This window comes from Sorex fumeus, unplaced genomic scaffold, assembly GCF_029834395.1.
Source record: "Sorex fumeus unplaced genomic scaffold, SorFum_2.1 ptg000081l, whole genome shotgun sequence".
NCBI lineage: Eukaryota > Metazoa > Chordata > Mammalia > Eulipotyphla > Soricidae > Sorex > Sorex fumeus.
In genome coordinates this window covers 13,117,519-13,131,317 of record NW_026606138.1, presented here as the reverse complement: position 1 = coordinate 13,131,317, position 13,799 = coordinate 13,117,519, and the positions used below count along the sequence as shown (strand labels likewise).

At 49.1% G+C, this 13,799-nt stretch overlaps 1 protein-coding gene across 1 annotated transcript in view; it reads right to left on the bottom strand.

Moving 5' to 3' along the window:
• Positions 1-6,008, bottom strand: part of ANXA2 (annexin A2) — a 41,817-nt gene extending 35,809 nt beyond the window's left edge. The window contains exon 1 of the mRNA XM_056130754.1: positions 5,938-6,008. The gene's annotated coding sequence lies outside the window, so the exon portion shown is untranslated. The remainder of the gene's footprint in view (positions 1-5,937) is intronic.
• Between the last annotated feature and the right edge of the window lie 7,791 nt (positions 6,009-13,799).

Genomic DNA, 13,799 nt, shown 5'->3' with positions numbered 1-13,799 from the left:
AAGGTTTACGTTTAAGGAAACAAACCAGCAAGGTGCAGAGCTGAAGCCTGGAAGCCACACCCACTTCAAACAGGTCTGCAATCATTTACCAGAGAGTGGGGTGGAGGGCAGAAACAAAACGGTCTCCTCTGGGCTTGAAAATTTTAACCAATGAGACCATTAATTGCCATTATGCCCCCCCAAAAAAATTTTTTTAAAAAGCTTATATGACAAAGTGACCTCGGTGCAGCTGCTTAAAAGCAAATAATCGACAATTAATACCTGGACAGGACAATCTAAACAATCTCATAAGGGCCTATCCTATATCACACTCCCACAATGCCCCAAACCCAAAACTGTTTTAAATAACCTGTTTCCCAAAAAATAAAAAAGACCCTGCAGATTTTTTTGTAATTGTATTTTATTGTTTTCACTTCAGAGCTGCAACCAAAACAGAACTGAAACTATTTTAACCTTGAGATGCAAAAAGTTGAAAGAAACCAAAAAAAAAAAATTAAAAAAAAAAAGAAGAAGAAGAAGAAGAAGAAGAAGGAAAGAAAAGGAAACTTAAAAGTCAGTGCTTTGGGTAGTAAAAATAAGTATTGCTACAAAGCATGAAGCACAGGCACAGGCTCTTTACAAAACTCAACTTGAACTCTCACACAAACTAACCCCCTAAAATGTGTTGCAATGGTCTGCACAGCAGGGGACTAAGCCAAGCTGTGTGGACACACCCACTAGACACCTTAAACATGGGCTGTGGAATGTTGTGTTGACTCGTTGCCACAAAACACATCCCTAGCAACCATGGTGAATCAATCAGGACACATGCCACAAACTAGTGTTTTTTTTTTAGGGGGAAAAAATCTGGTTGGGGTGGGAACATGGAGGGTTGGCTACCTGCCAAAACCAATACTAACCACTTAAGTCCTACCATCACCCCCTCTTTCCACCCAGGAAACTCCCATCAAGAAAGCAGAGCCAGACCAGAACTTTCAGCTAAAGGGCGAATGCTTTCAGGGTGGGATGGGGTTCCCGCTGTCCTCCACTCCCCACTCCCCACCCCCACAAAGCATTTTCACTTGGCAGTCTCTTCCTTAGAGCACACACTTCCCTCCCTGGCTTTATGGTCCTGATTAATGCCTGAGTCACTGCCAAGTCATTCCCGGGGATTCCTGGAAGCCCTCCAGGGGCCTTAGTCTCGTTGAGCAGGAGGGACACCCTGGCATTTGCTCTGGCTCGTCCGGTTCTGCCCGGATCTGAATCGATATTTGTTTGCTAACTACAGCCCGCTGCAGCTCTCCGGGCCTCTGGTCGGCTCCAGGTTGGAGTGGATGATAGAGGCGGGCATAATGACCTCACTTGGCATGAAGTGCTCCAGGGGGTGGGAAATTTGGGCCTCTGTGTGCGCAACTCAATTTCAGTGTTTCTTTTGACCCACATTGTATTTACAAGGGGCACCTCCCGATGCCTGCAGAGAACTAGAAAGTCGGCATTTGAGATCTTCCACTGAACTACCTTCCTATCATACACACAGTCCCTGAGTCAGTCAGACTATCTGGAGCTCTCTGTCTCTGTCTCTGTCTCTGTCTCTGTCTCTGTCTCTCTCTCTCTCTCTCTCTCTCTCTGTCTCTCTGTCCCTCTCTCTTTCTTGCCCTCCCCCCCACACACACACACACACAAAAACAGCACACTGGTACTTCTCCATGAGCTCATTTCCATTGTACTCTGGAGCTCTCTGTGTCCTAACTTGCTGGGCGTCCATGTGTCATGGCTGGGTGCCAAGGAGTTTTGCCTCTTCCCACCCAGCCAGCTGCTGTCTTTGTCTCCCCATCCCTGCATCCACGCTTTGAGCCCACTTCTGGATAGTTCCCACATACTAGGGTCCTTTTTTTTTTTTTTGGTTGAGTTTTTGGTTCACTTGTTTGTGGCCACATGCTGTGGTGCCCAAGGCTTACCCCCAACTCTGTGCTCAGGGATTACTCCTGACTGGGTTCTGGGAACTCCAGGGAGTGCCGGGAATTGAACCTGGGGCAGCAGTGTGCAAGGCAAGCACCTTAACTGCTGGAACCGTCTCTCCAGGCCGAGTGTGTCTCCTTCTCTTCCCTCCCTCCGCCCCCCCCCCCCCCCATTTTCTTTCTTTACTTCGGACTAACATCTCAGATGAGTTCCTGTTCCCCGCAATCAGATCAGGCTGCTATTCCCAGACTCTGAGCAAAGGCCATCACCCTAGAGCGGCCTCCTCCTCCTCCTCCTCAAGACAGGCCCCACCCAGCACCCCCTCAGCACCCTCAGCACCCTAAGGGACTGGCCTTCTACTGAAACTTTAGTTCCGGGGGCCAGATAGCAGGAGGAAGGGAAGGTTCCTACGTGGCCTGGGGACTGGAAATCCATGGAAGCTGAGCCATCTGGGTGTGACAGGGAACAAAGAGCAAGAGGATCCACCTCAGAACAAACCCCATGAGTCACAACGTTCCAGCCTTGCCCTCAAACCCACAGAACACGGCTGTTGGCTGCTGGCTTCTAACGGGATAGCCAGCGTTGAGCTCCGCTGGTCTAATAGTTTGGGGTACAGGGCCAAAGAGATAGTATAGGGGTAGGGCATTTGCCCCACATGCAGCCGACCTGAGTGTAATCCCTGGCACCTCATACGGTCCCTCTGAGTACTGCCAGGTGTGCCGCTCTCCCCCTACCCCTCCACTCCCCCTCCCCCCACACAAAACAGCTTTGCAGCTTTGTGATGCCCACTAGAAAGAAGATCCAGAAGCAACCTCAGTGTGGCCATCATAATAAGTCTAGGCGTCTCCTGAACCCTGACTGTTGACCTGCGCCCCTGCCGCCCCACCTCAGCAGATGACATAGAGATAGAAGAAAAAACAGCCCAGACAGTGAATGGGCGGAAAGAGCTTTTTTAAAAGACTGGAATTTCCTCTGATGCCGCCTATAATGAGAACAGGGCAAGGCCCCAGGAAAAGTGAGTTCTGTCCATGCCATGCTGAAAAAAAGAACCACAAACCAAACCAGAGAGGAGAGGCGCCACCGAGGGATCCCATCAGCGGTACAAGGCAGATTCAGCCACATTAACGCTAAGCACCGCGTACCCAAAAGGCTGAGCATGAGGACATCAGGGCTGAAGAAGCACTGAAACGAAGGCTGAGTGAGATCAGCCACACAAGGAAGCTAACATTAATTTACAAAAAAAAAAAAAAGGAATGTTCAGAAACAAATTTCTGCTCCTTGATTCACTTACACTATCAATTTTCTTTCTCTCCCTACTTGGTCTAAAACCCAGATTTGTTGCCTGTTGGGTCTCTTTTTTGTTCACTGCTCGACGCCCAACACCCAGGCTGGTGAGTAGAACGGGCAGGTCCTCTCTGAGTCGGAGAAATCCAAGGGTGGCTCAAGCAGCACAGAGGAGCCTGGGTTCTCTGTGGCACACTCATCCTCAACTAAGGAAGAATTCTGGCTGCAGAAGCTGCACTCTCCACCTTCCAAGCAAATGCAGGGAACAATAGGTCCAGCACAGGGGCCCTGGCGCCAGACTGTAGGCACACAGGGCAAGGATGGGCCTATAGCCCTCAAAATCAATAGCAATTAGAGAAAGATATCCACCTTGCCAGGAAAATGACTCAAACCAGAAATTATCTAGGGCACTAACAGCCAGGCTGCTAGCCTAATGTTAATCAATACAATTCTCTGAGAGCCCAGGGACACGGTAGGTTCACTTAGGGGACTCCAGCCCAGGGCTATGTTCCTGAGGCAAGCCAGTGACTCAGCAACATTTCCTGTTGATGCAGGCAGACCACTGGGCACCGAGGGAGTTTAAAAAAGCCAGCCTGCCTCCAAATCATAGACCCCTGTGGGGGCCCCCTTTCAGGCCTGTGAGCTCTGGAGATTCATTCATCTGAACTCAGATGAAAGATGGAAGGAGCTCACTGACAGTGTCTCAATATGCCTGGCCAAGGAGGGCGCCACTCACACAGTCCCCACTGAAGGGCAGCCTCCTGGAAGTGCATTTCGAAAGGCCTGGCCACCTTGAGCTTCCTTGGCTCCACAGCACGTCTACAAATGGCAGGTCTATCGGTGTGGACAGGGCTTGCTCTTTGTGTCCATTCCTCGGGATGCTGAGTATTTTCGGGGACCCCCCAGCAAGCATTCCTAACTTCAGATTGGACTTAATTAGCCAGATGCTGGTTGGCTGTGCACAGGGAGGCCACAGCACGGGGAGGCTACAAGGCAGTTTCTCAAAAGGGAGACAGGTAGAGGAAAGGAGGCAGAGGGGGGAACTAAGTCACAATTGTCCCGTTAAAAGAATGTAACGGGGCCAACCAGGGAGACTAGGAAAATACGCATAAATGTATCCAGTGATTTATTCCTCTACACTCATAGCCTTTTTCTCTCAACCTGCCCCGCCCACCTCCCACAATGACCCACAAACTCTTATCAGTATTTTGTGATCTGGATAGGGTGTGCTTTAAGCAGAGGGTTCTGGGAACCCAATCTGTAACACGGTATCCATGGAGAGTGCATTCTGCCGTTCACACCACCAAGTTCTGGACAGAGAACACTGCCTTGGAGACACAGTCCACTTGTTAGATCCTGCAAAACAGCACCTTGGAGTTCCTGGTACACCTAATGCATACGCCAAGAACCACTGCTCATGAGCAGGCTGGGAATGGCCAGAGCCTGAATGTGGCAGGTCCTACCAGAAGATAACCATGCTCCAAGTTTTCAGCGCACCTTCCCTATTAAATTCTGATCGGGCATATTGTGTGAAATCTTGGATCGTAATGTATCTGGTAGCAAGGGGATAACAAAGGGCCAGTGCAACAGAATCTGAGATCTGGTCTACAGAACTGAGCTTACCAAGGTCGGGAAGAGGTGAGGACCCTGAGAGCAGGGTGGAGGAAAGTAGGCACTTCTGGTGGGGGTGTGGTGCTGGAACTTTGTAAGCATGGGACCCTATCAAGAACAGTACTGAAAACCAAGGCAATTAAAATGAACATAAAATAACGCTATATGGACAAAAGTGAGAATGGGTGTCCTTAGACACCCCACCCCCCACAACTGCAGTTTGGGCTAATTAATCGCTGCCGTGTGTGGTAGGAGCTACCAGCCTGTCCAGCCCGTTTTCTAGGTCAGTAAGGAAATGAAGGTTCCCGGTAGCTTTCTCAACAGCTCAGAGAATGGAATGCAGCCCCAGGAGCTGGGGTGAAGGTGGATTCCGCCCTTGGCTACACCTCGGTCCCCTGTGTCACAATCATTTCAATAATCATCCCAGTAACGGTGCATGATAACCATCCCGCCCCCCCCCCCACGCCCTCCCCCACGCTGCCAACTACAAGGGGCCCACTTCCTTCCTGATTGAAAAAGTTGCCCAGAAGGTAGAGGCCCGCAGACTTGGGGGTGGGGTCAGTATCAGGGGCTACTCCCCTCCATATGCTCTGGACAGGGGGCGCTTCTGGTCACTCTTCTCTTTTTCTTTGGGGGGTGTCTCACCGCCCACTGCCTTCTCCGGCAGCCTACTTCAGCTGCCCAAGCGCCCACGAGCTGGTGTAAAGTGACTTGGAGCCGACGTGGATGGACCTTCTGAGCGGGTCCTGAGAGTTGCGGGGGAAACGCGGGAGGACGCCCGGCCGCGCCCAGCCCGCGCCGCTGCCCCTTGTCCCGCGGCCACGCCCAGGCCCCCGCGCGCGCGCTGGGCGCGTCTGGAATGCGGGGCCCACTCGGCCCGTGCCCGCCCGCTCGCCCCGCACCCGCGCTGCCCGGACCTCAGCGCGCCGGCCACCTGGACGCGGAGCCCCTCCGTCGTCGCCTCGCACCCAACCCGGCCCGCAGCCCCTCTCCCCGGCCCCGGCTCCTGCCGGCCCGCGCCCCGCGCCCCTGCACGGCCCTCCCGGGCACGGCGTCCCCGTCCACGACGACCCCTCGGCGGCGCCCCCGGGGCTGCACCCTTACCTGGGCTGGGCGGGCGCGGCGAGCAGAGCGACCTGGCAGCGGAGCGAGCTGGACCGCGGGCCCGGGTGGGGCTTTATAGGCGCCACGGCCGCCCCGCCCCACGCCCACCCCGCCCGCTGACTCACCCGCCGCGCCCTGCAGGCTTCCCGGAGCCGCGCCCGGTCCAGCCCGCCCCGAGCACCGCTCGCCCCTCGCCCCTGCCGGCCGCCACGTCGAGGCTCTGCAGGCACCAGGGAGGGCTGGGGCCAGCGCCACTTCACGTCCAAGGCTTGCTCGAGGCGCTTTCACCCCTTCCCGGGCCCCGCTTGGGCCCCGCGCAGGACCTGGGCAGCAGCATCTGCGGATTCCGCAGCCTTACCTCAGGCCCGCGCGGCCTCCTGGACACTGTCCAGCCTTCCCCTGCAAGGACCGCCCCAGGGCGACCTCGCGGCCCACAGGGAGCGTGGCTTCAGCTTCAGGGTCGGGGGTAAGGGAGAGAGGCCAGACCCTGAGACCTCCCTTGCCACCCACCCACCCCGCGGCCCCCAGCATGGCCCGGTCAGCTCCCAGCTCTCGGCTTGCTCTGAGTGGGGACAGGCGGGGGGGCAGGGGGACTCCAGCACCTTGAATCCCAAGGAGGTTCTCTTCCTCGTCTCATCTTCTCCGTATGCGCACCATGCTAGCTGCCCCCTGCTACCCCCCCCCATAGTCTCTGCGGGGTCTTGCTCGCACTAGGACTGTTCTGGGACCCCCGGACACTGATCCCCACCTCCCACAGCAGGACCCGCAGCTGTTTCTTCTGTCTGCATGCTTCTCTCTCTATCCATCTTCCAGCTCTGCATCTCCTTTTCAGCTTCTCAGTCGTGTCTTTGCACTCCTTGGGAATCAGAATTTGCTAGTAAGACCCAGAGAGTTTGGCTGCTTTGCTCACCCCGTTGCTTAGTTTGCCCCAGAGTGCTCTGTCCCCTTGTCTTGCAAACAGTTTGATCCTCCATATCCCATATGGTCCCTCGAACCCAGCAGGAGTGATCCCTGAGTGCAGAGTCAGGAGTAACCCCTGAGCACTGCCATGTATGGCCCCAAAATGGAAAGAAAAGGAAAAAGAAAGAACTTGTGTGTGGTGAGAGAGAGTCCAGTGGCAGCGTGCTTGCCTTGCATGCAGGAGTTCCAGCCCAGGCACCGGCACCATGTATGGCCTCTGGAATCCAGGAGTGATCAGGAGTGATGGAGACCCAGGAGTGAGCCCTGAATGCAGCCAGGTTTACCTGCCTCCTCCCTCCCTCCCTTCCCCCACTCCAAAAAAAAAGTCATGGTTCACTATTTGCATAGCATGTGAGGCCAGTTCTACTGGTAGCAAAGAATTTTTGGAATCCCTTAAGGCAGAGATTTCACAGACACACACACAGTGTGTGTGTGTGTGTGTGTGTGTGTGTGTGTGTGTGTGAGAGAGAGAGAGAGAGAGAGAGAGAGAGAGAGAGAGAGAGAGAGAGAGAGAACTTGGGATAAAGTTTAACGTCTTGGTTTATGTCTGTTGTGCATATTCTCTGCAAGAGCCTAGATTAAGATTCCGTTTATTCACTCGTATGGCCTGATATACTTACAGACTAAGAGACTGTCAGAGTAAGAAAAGACTTGACAAGCTTAAGTTGCCCAATCTTAACTTTAACAGATGAAGAAATTGGAGCCAAATTCAGATTCCTGTGCATCACCAGGGATGAAATAAACCACGGCTTAGTCTGTCTCACTTCATTACCTTAAAGAACTATTTGGCGGTGTCTATAGTTTTCTATGTATGTTTTTGTGTCATTTTTGTAGTCATTGTGTAGTCATTTTTGTAGTCAATTCTTCTTCAACTTGGATCGCTTTCATTTATTTTTCTTGTCTAATTGCTCAGTACTATGTTGAATAATAGTAGTTCCTGTCTTGTTGGGGGGAAAGACTTCGTTTTTTTCACTGCTGAGTATGATATCAGTTATAGGTTTGCTGTATATACTCTTAGTATGTTGAGATTAGTTCCTTCAATCCCCATTTTGTTGAATTTTAATATAAATGGATGTTGCATTTTGTGAAAAGTTTTTTTTGCAGTCATGAGTGTAATCGTGGTTATTATATTTCCCTTTTTGATGTAATATCTCGGTAACTGATCTGAATATGTTAAACTATCTCACCTTGGAATAAATCCTACTTGACTGTGATGTCTAATGATTTTGATACATTGTTGAATTTGGTTCACTAAGATTCTGTTGAGGATCTTTGTTCATTAGGAATATTGGTCTGTAGTTTTCTTTACTCATGTGATGCTTCTATCTGCTTTTGATCTCAGGGTGATGCTGGTTCCATAGAAATTAGAAGAATTCCCATTTCTGCAATATTTTGAAAGGGCTTGAGAAGGTCTTTGAAGATACAGTTGAGCTCACTAGTAAAACCATTTAGACCTGGACTTTTTTGTGGAGAAATTATTTTTGATTGATATTTCAATTTCCTTGCTTGTAATTGACTTGTTCAGGCTTTATTTGTTCTCTCAATTCAATCCTGGGAAGTTGTTATGATTCTAAATTCATTCATTTTTTTTCTAGGTTCTTCACTTTGGCAGCATTAAGTTATTACTGGTAGTCTCTGGTGATTGTGTTTCTTTGATATCTGTTTTAGCTTCTCTTTCACTTCTGATCTACTAGATGTTTCTCCCTTTTGTATTTAATAATCTAAATATGGGGTTGTCAGTCTCTATTCTTTCAAAGAACCAGCTCTTGGTTTCATGTGGTGCTTAGGAGACTTGAGATCCCCATCTGGTGATTCTCAGCTACCCAGGTTCTCTGTTCAATGTGAAGGCCAGGGATGAGGTGCTTCTCAGGCCCTGCAGTGTCAGGATGATCTGGGGTACTCTGGCAGTGCTCGGGGGGGAGGGGGGATCTCCAGTAAGGTTTAGGGAACTGCGTGGTACCAGGCAGCGAACTTAGGTTGGCCACATGAAAGGCACATATCTTAATCCAGTCCTTCATTCATCTTTTTGTTTCTATTTTATATCCACTCTAATTTTTATTATTTCCTTCCTACTCCTGACTTTGTGTTTTGCTTTTCCTTTTTTCTTATCACAATCAGTAGTAGGGCAGCATGGTTTATAATCCTGTTAATATTTGTGCTTTAGGCATACAGTGTTTTAGCTTATTCTTCTTCAGTTCTGATCTACCCCACCCCGATCGTCAGTTTGCCAACATCCCTTCCTCACTGTCCTCAGGTATCCTCTTATTTCTACCCTCCCTCTTCAGCTAAACCTCCATGTCCCCCTCTCCTATAACATCAGCTAAACCTCCATGTCCCCCTCTCCTATAACATCGGTTCTGTTATCAGAGTCTAATACTTGTTTTCACAGGCTGTTATCTACTTCCTTCCTTTGTTTCTTTGTATACCTTGTGTGAATGAGATCATGCAATATTTATCTTCCTCCTTCTGACTTATTTCACTCATCCTGACACCCTCCAGTCCTATACTCCCTGTAATAAATCATTTGTCCTTTTCTGAGCCCTCAAGATGTGAGGGTAGGGATCAGAGAAATAGTACAGCAGACAGGGCTCTTGCCTTGCACGTGCCCGACCTGGGTTCAATACTTAGCACCTATGGCACTCTGAACACCAGGAGCGATCCCTGAGTGCAGAACCAGGAGTAATCCCTGAGCACCACCAGGTGTGGCCCCAAAGCAAAACAAAACGAATGTGAGGCTATATTGCTTATATAAACTTTTTCTTTCTTGTTTGATAATGAAAACCAGTATTGCTATGAATTTTATTCTCATTACTCTACATTTTTACTCTTATCTGTTTCCAGAATTTAAAGAATTTATTTGCTTTTTATTGACCCAATACTTGGAGTTAGTAGTCTCCAGATGTTTGAGTTTTCTCTCTGTTTTGGAGTTTTGTTTGTTTGCTTTGCTCAGGGCTTGCTTCTGGTTCTGCACTAAAGGATTATTCCTGTCAGAGCTGGGGAACACATGGGGTGTCAGGGATCAAACTGGGTCAGCTGTGTGCAAGGCAGGTGCCCTACTGACTGTACTGTCTCTGCACCATCCCATCCCTGCACCCTAGCTTTCTTTTATAATTGACTTTTACCTTCTCAGCATTGTGGCCTGAAAAGATACTTGATATGCCTTCCATTTTCATGGTTTTGTGGACACTTCATTTTTTCATATCCCAGCATATCTTCAAACATGTTCCATGGTAACTAGAGAAAAATGTGTATTTGGCTTTTGCTGGGACTAAAATCTCTGTAAATACCAATTAAGCCCAGCTCTTCCAACTAACTCAAACAAATGCTAGGTTTAGGAGCTCTCACTGGTATAATTTGAGTACCATAATGAAAAGTATGGAAATCAATTATATCTCTAAATAGTCTAAACTGATGATGTTTCAATATACAGAAAAGGTAAAGCTTTTGTTTATAGAGCTAGTGCCAACTTGAACATTTATTATTACTATTATCATTTTGATTTTCGGACCACACCTGTTGATGCTAATGTCTTAATCCTAGCTCTGCACTCAGGGATCACTATTGGCAGGGTTTAGGGAATCATATGTGGTGCCAGGGATTGAACTTTGGCCAGCTATGCAAAGAAAACACCCTATCTGCTGTACTATCACTCTATCCTCTAACATTTATTTGGATGGGCCAGGGATGTGGTCCAAGTTGGAAAGTACATACCTTACATGTACAAATTCCTGATTTCTACTCCCAACACCCATAAGACCCCTTCCCATCTATGTGCACCATCTGAAGTAGCCCCTAGAAAATAAAAAATAATTTGTTAGTAAAAATAAATCACTATCACTATCACTATCATCCTGTTATTCATAGATTTGTTCGAGCAGTCACCAGTAATGTCTCCATTTGTCCTAGCCCTGGGATTTCAGCAGCCTCTCTTTACTCGTCCTTCCCAACAGTGCCCCATTGGAGGCTCTTTCAGGGTCTGGGGAATGAGACCCGTTATTGTTACTGTATTTGGCATATCAAATACACCCAGAGAGTTTTCCAGGCTCTGCAGTGCGAGCAGAATACTCTCGGTAGCTTGCCAGGTTATTCGAGAGGAGAACTAGACTGTAAGAGGTTGCGCAGCCGCGAATTCGGCCTCACACTTTCAGGATCTTAATTTTATAGTCTCTGGATCTTGGCCATTGATGGGATTACACAGCGCCAGGGGCAGCTGGTAGGTGTAACACCTAGCTACTGAAAGATGGGGGGTCTGGGTGGAGGAGGCCCAGTCCCCATCTGAGCAGGCTTGGAAATCTCAGCCCCGGGTCCTGCACACCTGGGTTCCTCTGTCAGTTCCTTCATGTGTGAGACTCATCCGAGCATGTGGAGAGTGGCCTTGAGCATGGCTGTGGCTGGGTTCTGGAGGTCTTCAGCTGTGGAACTATGCTCGGAGCAGGGAGGGAAACTCAATTGCCCCCCCTCTGAGGGCCTCAGTGAAGAAAGCCATGCACGGGGTAGGAGACTGCATTGCTCTGTGGAATTCCACAGAGAGTAAAAATAAATATAAACTAGAATTTCATACCTAGCCAAACTAGAAGCCAAAGATGAGAACACAATAAACATTTCTCCAAATTATATTTATTTATTTATTTGGCCCTCATGCACTCCAAATTAGCTTCCAGGGCAATGTTAGTTACCCTGACAGCTTATTAAAGAGCTGTTGGCATGAACTCACAGAAATATATTCTCTTACAGTTCCAGATGCTAAAATCTGAGAAGCTCTCAGCAGATCAACACTCCCATGGAGGCCCTAAGGGGGAATCCTTTCTTGTCTCTTGCAGTTCTGGTGTCTTGTGACTATTCCGGCTTCTTGTGGATACACACCTCCAATATTTGCCCTTTTTGCACTGGAACATCTTCATTGTTGCTTCAGCTTCTCCATTTTGGTCTCTGAACACTCGCCATTAGATTTAGGACCAACCTCGATTAAGCCAAGGATGATTTCACCTTGAGATCCATAGCTTAACTGCATCTGCAAAGACCCTTTATGCAAATGAAGGAATTTTTACATATATTGGGATTGAGAATGTATGTTCATCCCACTACATACCTTCTTTTGGGAAACATATGAATGCTGAGTTCTTGCAAAACAGAAAAATTTAGCAAGCATAGCAAACACTGGACCCTCCCTCCCTCAAATAAACAAATCCAGAAAAATGAATGCAAAAATACATAAACAAAATTCCCAAAATGAGAAGGAAAATAAAAACTTGGAATAGCAACATCTGTGTAAGCACATAGAATAGTCCATTCAGATCAGAGAAAATTCTAGGCTCTAACCATGAGATCTCAGGAAGAGTGAGAAGAAGCACTTATGGAATATGTCTGCAGGCATTGAGAAGAAATCAGCAGCTTTGTGTGGTCTGGGAATGAATTAGTGAGAGTGGAGAGAAAACCTAAAAAATGAAAAGCTCTATGCAACAAACAAAATTATGGCAGTGTGCTATGGATTGAAAGTGTATCTCCCCCATGCCCTGTCCACTGTGCTATGGATTGAATGTGTGACACCGGGGATGGGCTTCTCTCTGTGAGATTATTTGGAGGGCCTTTGGGAACTGAGTATGGAGCCCTCCTCTGCGATCAAGCCTGGATAAAGGAGAACTCAGGGTCCCCCTCACCCTGCTCCATGGGCAGGCAGGTTGAGAAGATGGTTCACTGTCTGTAGCTTCTCCGCCCCTGGCCTGGGTGTCCCTGTCTCCAGAACTCTATGAAACTCAATTGTTGATCTTAAGTCACTGAAAGAGAGTTTGTTGTGGCAACCCAGACAGACAGAGACAGAACCTACCACATTCTCCAGAGATGACTGACTTGGAAGCTCCAGCACCTCGTGGCCTGAGGCTAGTCCTGAAACACAGGTCTCTGGGAGAGGGAGTAGGTTCCATTGACAGAGAGTGGGAGAGAGCAAGGCCTCAACAGGAGTCACTTAGGGTCTGGCCATGCCATGTAAGCCCAGGATTGGTGGGTGCGCACTGAGGCACAGCAGTCAGTACTCATTAGACTAGACTGCGGCCCCAGTTGGAAGCCATTGACCACACATGATCCCCTTTTTCTGTCCTGGATTCAAGGGCCACTTCCTAAGGGAGGCCTGGGAAGGGCCAGTAACACTTAGTTCCTGTTCTTGATTTCCATTTCCACAGGGTTAGATAAACAGTGACAGGGACTTCCTCAGTCAGGTGAGACAACATGGTGAGCAGTCCTTCCGGGCCTTTGTGAACCCCAATAGGACAGGATATCATTGCCCAGCCCATGTGTTCTAGAACTTTCCCTGCAGAAGAACGTCAGAGCTCTGATAATCTTAGAATCTGCAGGAACTGACAGACTTGACCACAGAACACAGCAGACAGCAGCTGTGAAGACTAGGGGTGTCTGCTGTGCGTGGGAGCCTGTTGACCTGTGACACCCTAGAGTCAGGAGCCCATGCAAAGTTCCTGTGCAGGGGAGCTGAGGTCCTCACCCACTGGCACAAAAACACCAGCCCCGAGAGCAAGGAGGGCCCTCTGAACACCCATCCAGTCTCCCGTCAGAGTGGAGACTCACCTTCACTGCAGATCCATGTCTAGCACCAACCACTGCTATTGGAAGCTCAATTTGAGCCAGTGCTGTCTCCACAGGCTTCACACAGACCACTAGACACTTCAGTGCCCAGGCCCCTGAGCAGTGCTTGGTAGACCCTCACCTGCAAGAAATTAAATTTGGTATGTGTGTTTTTTGGGGGGGGGGGGAGGGTCGGGGCTGCTAGGGGGAGTTGCAGCAACATGTGAAGAAACAGTCATGAAAGGAGGCCTGTGTACAGCATGATATGCAGCTTGAATCACAGTCCAGGGCAACACTTAGAGCACAGGACAGTATACATGTGTTTGGGA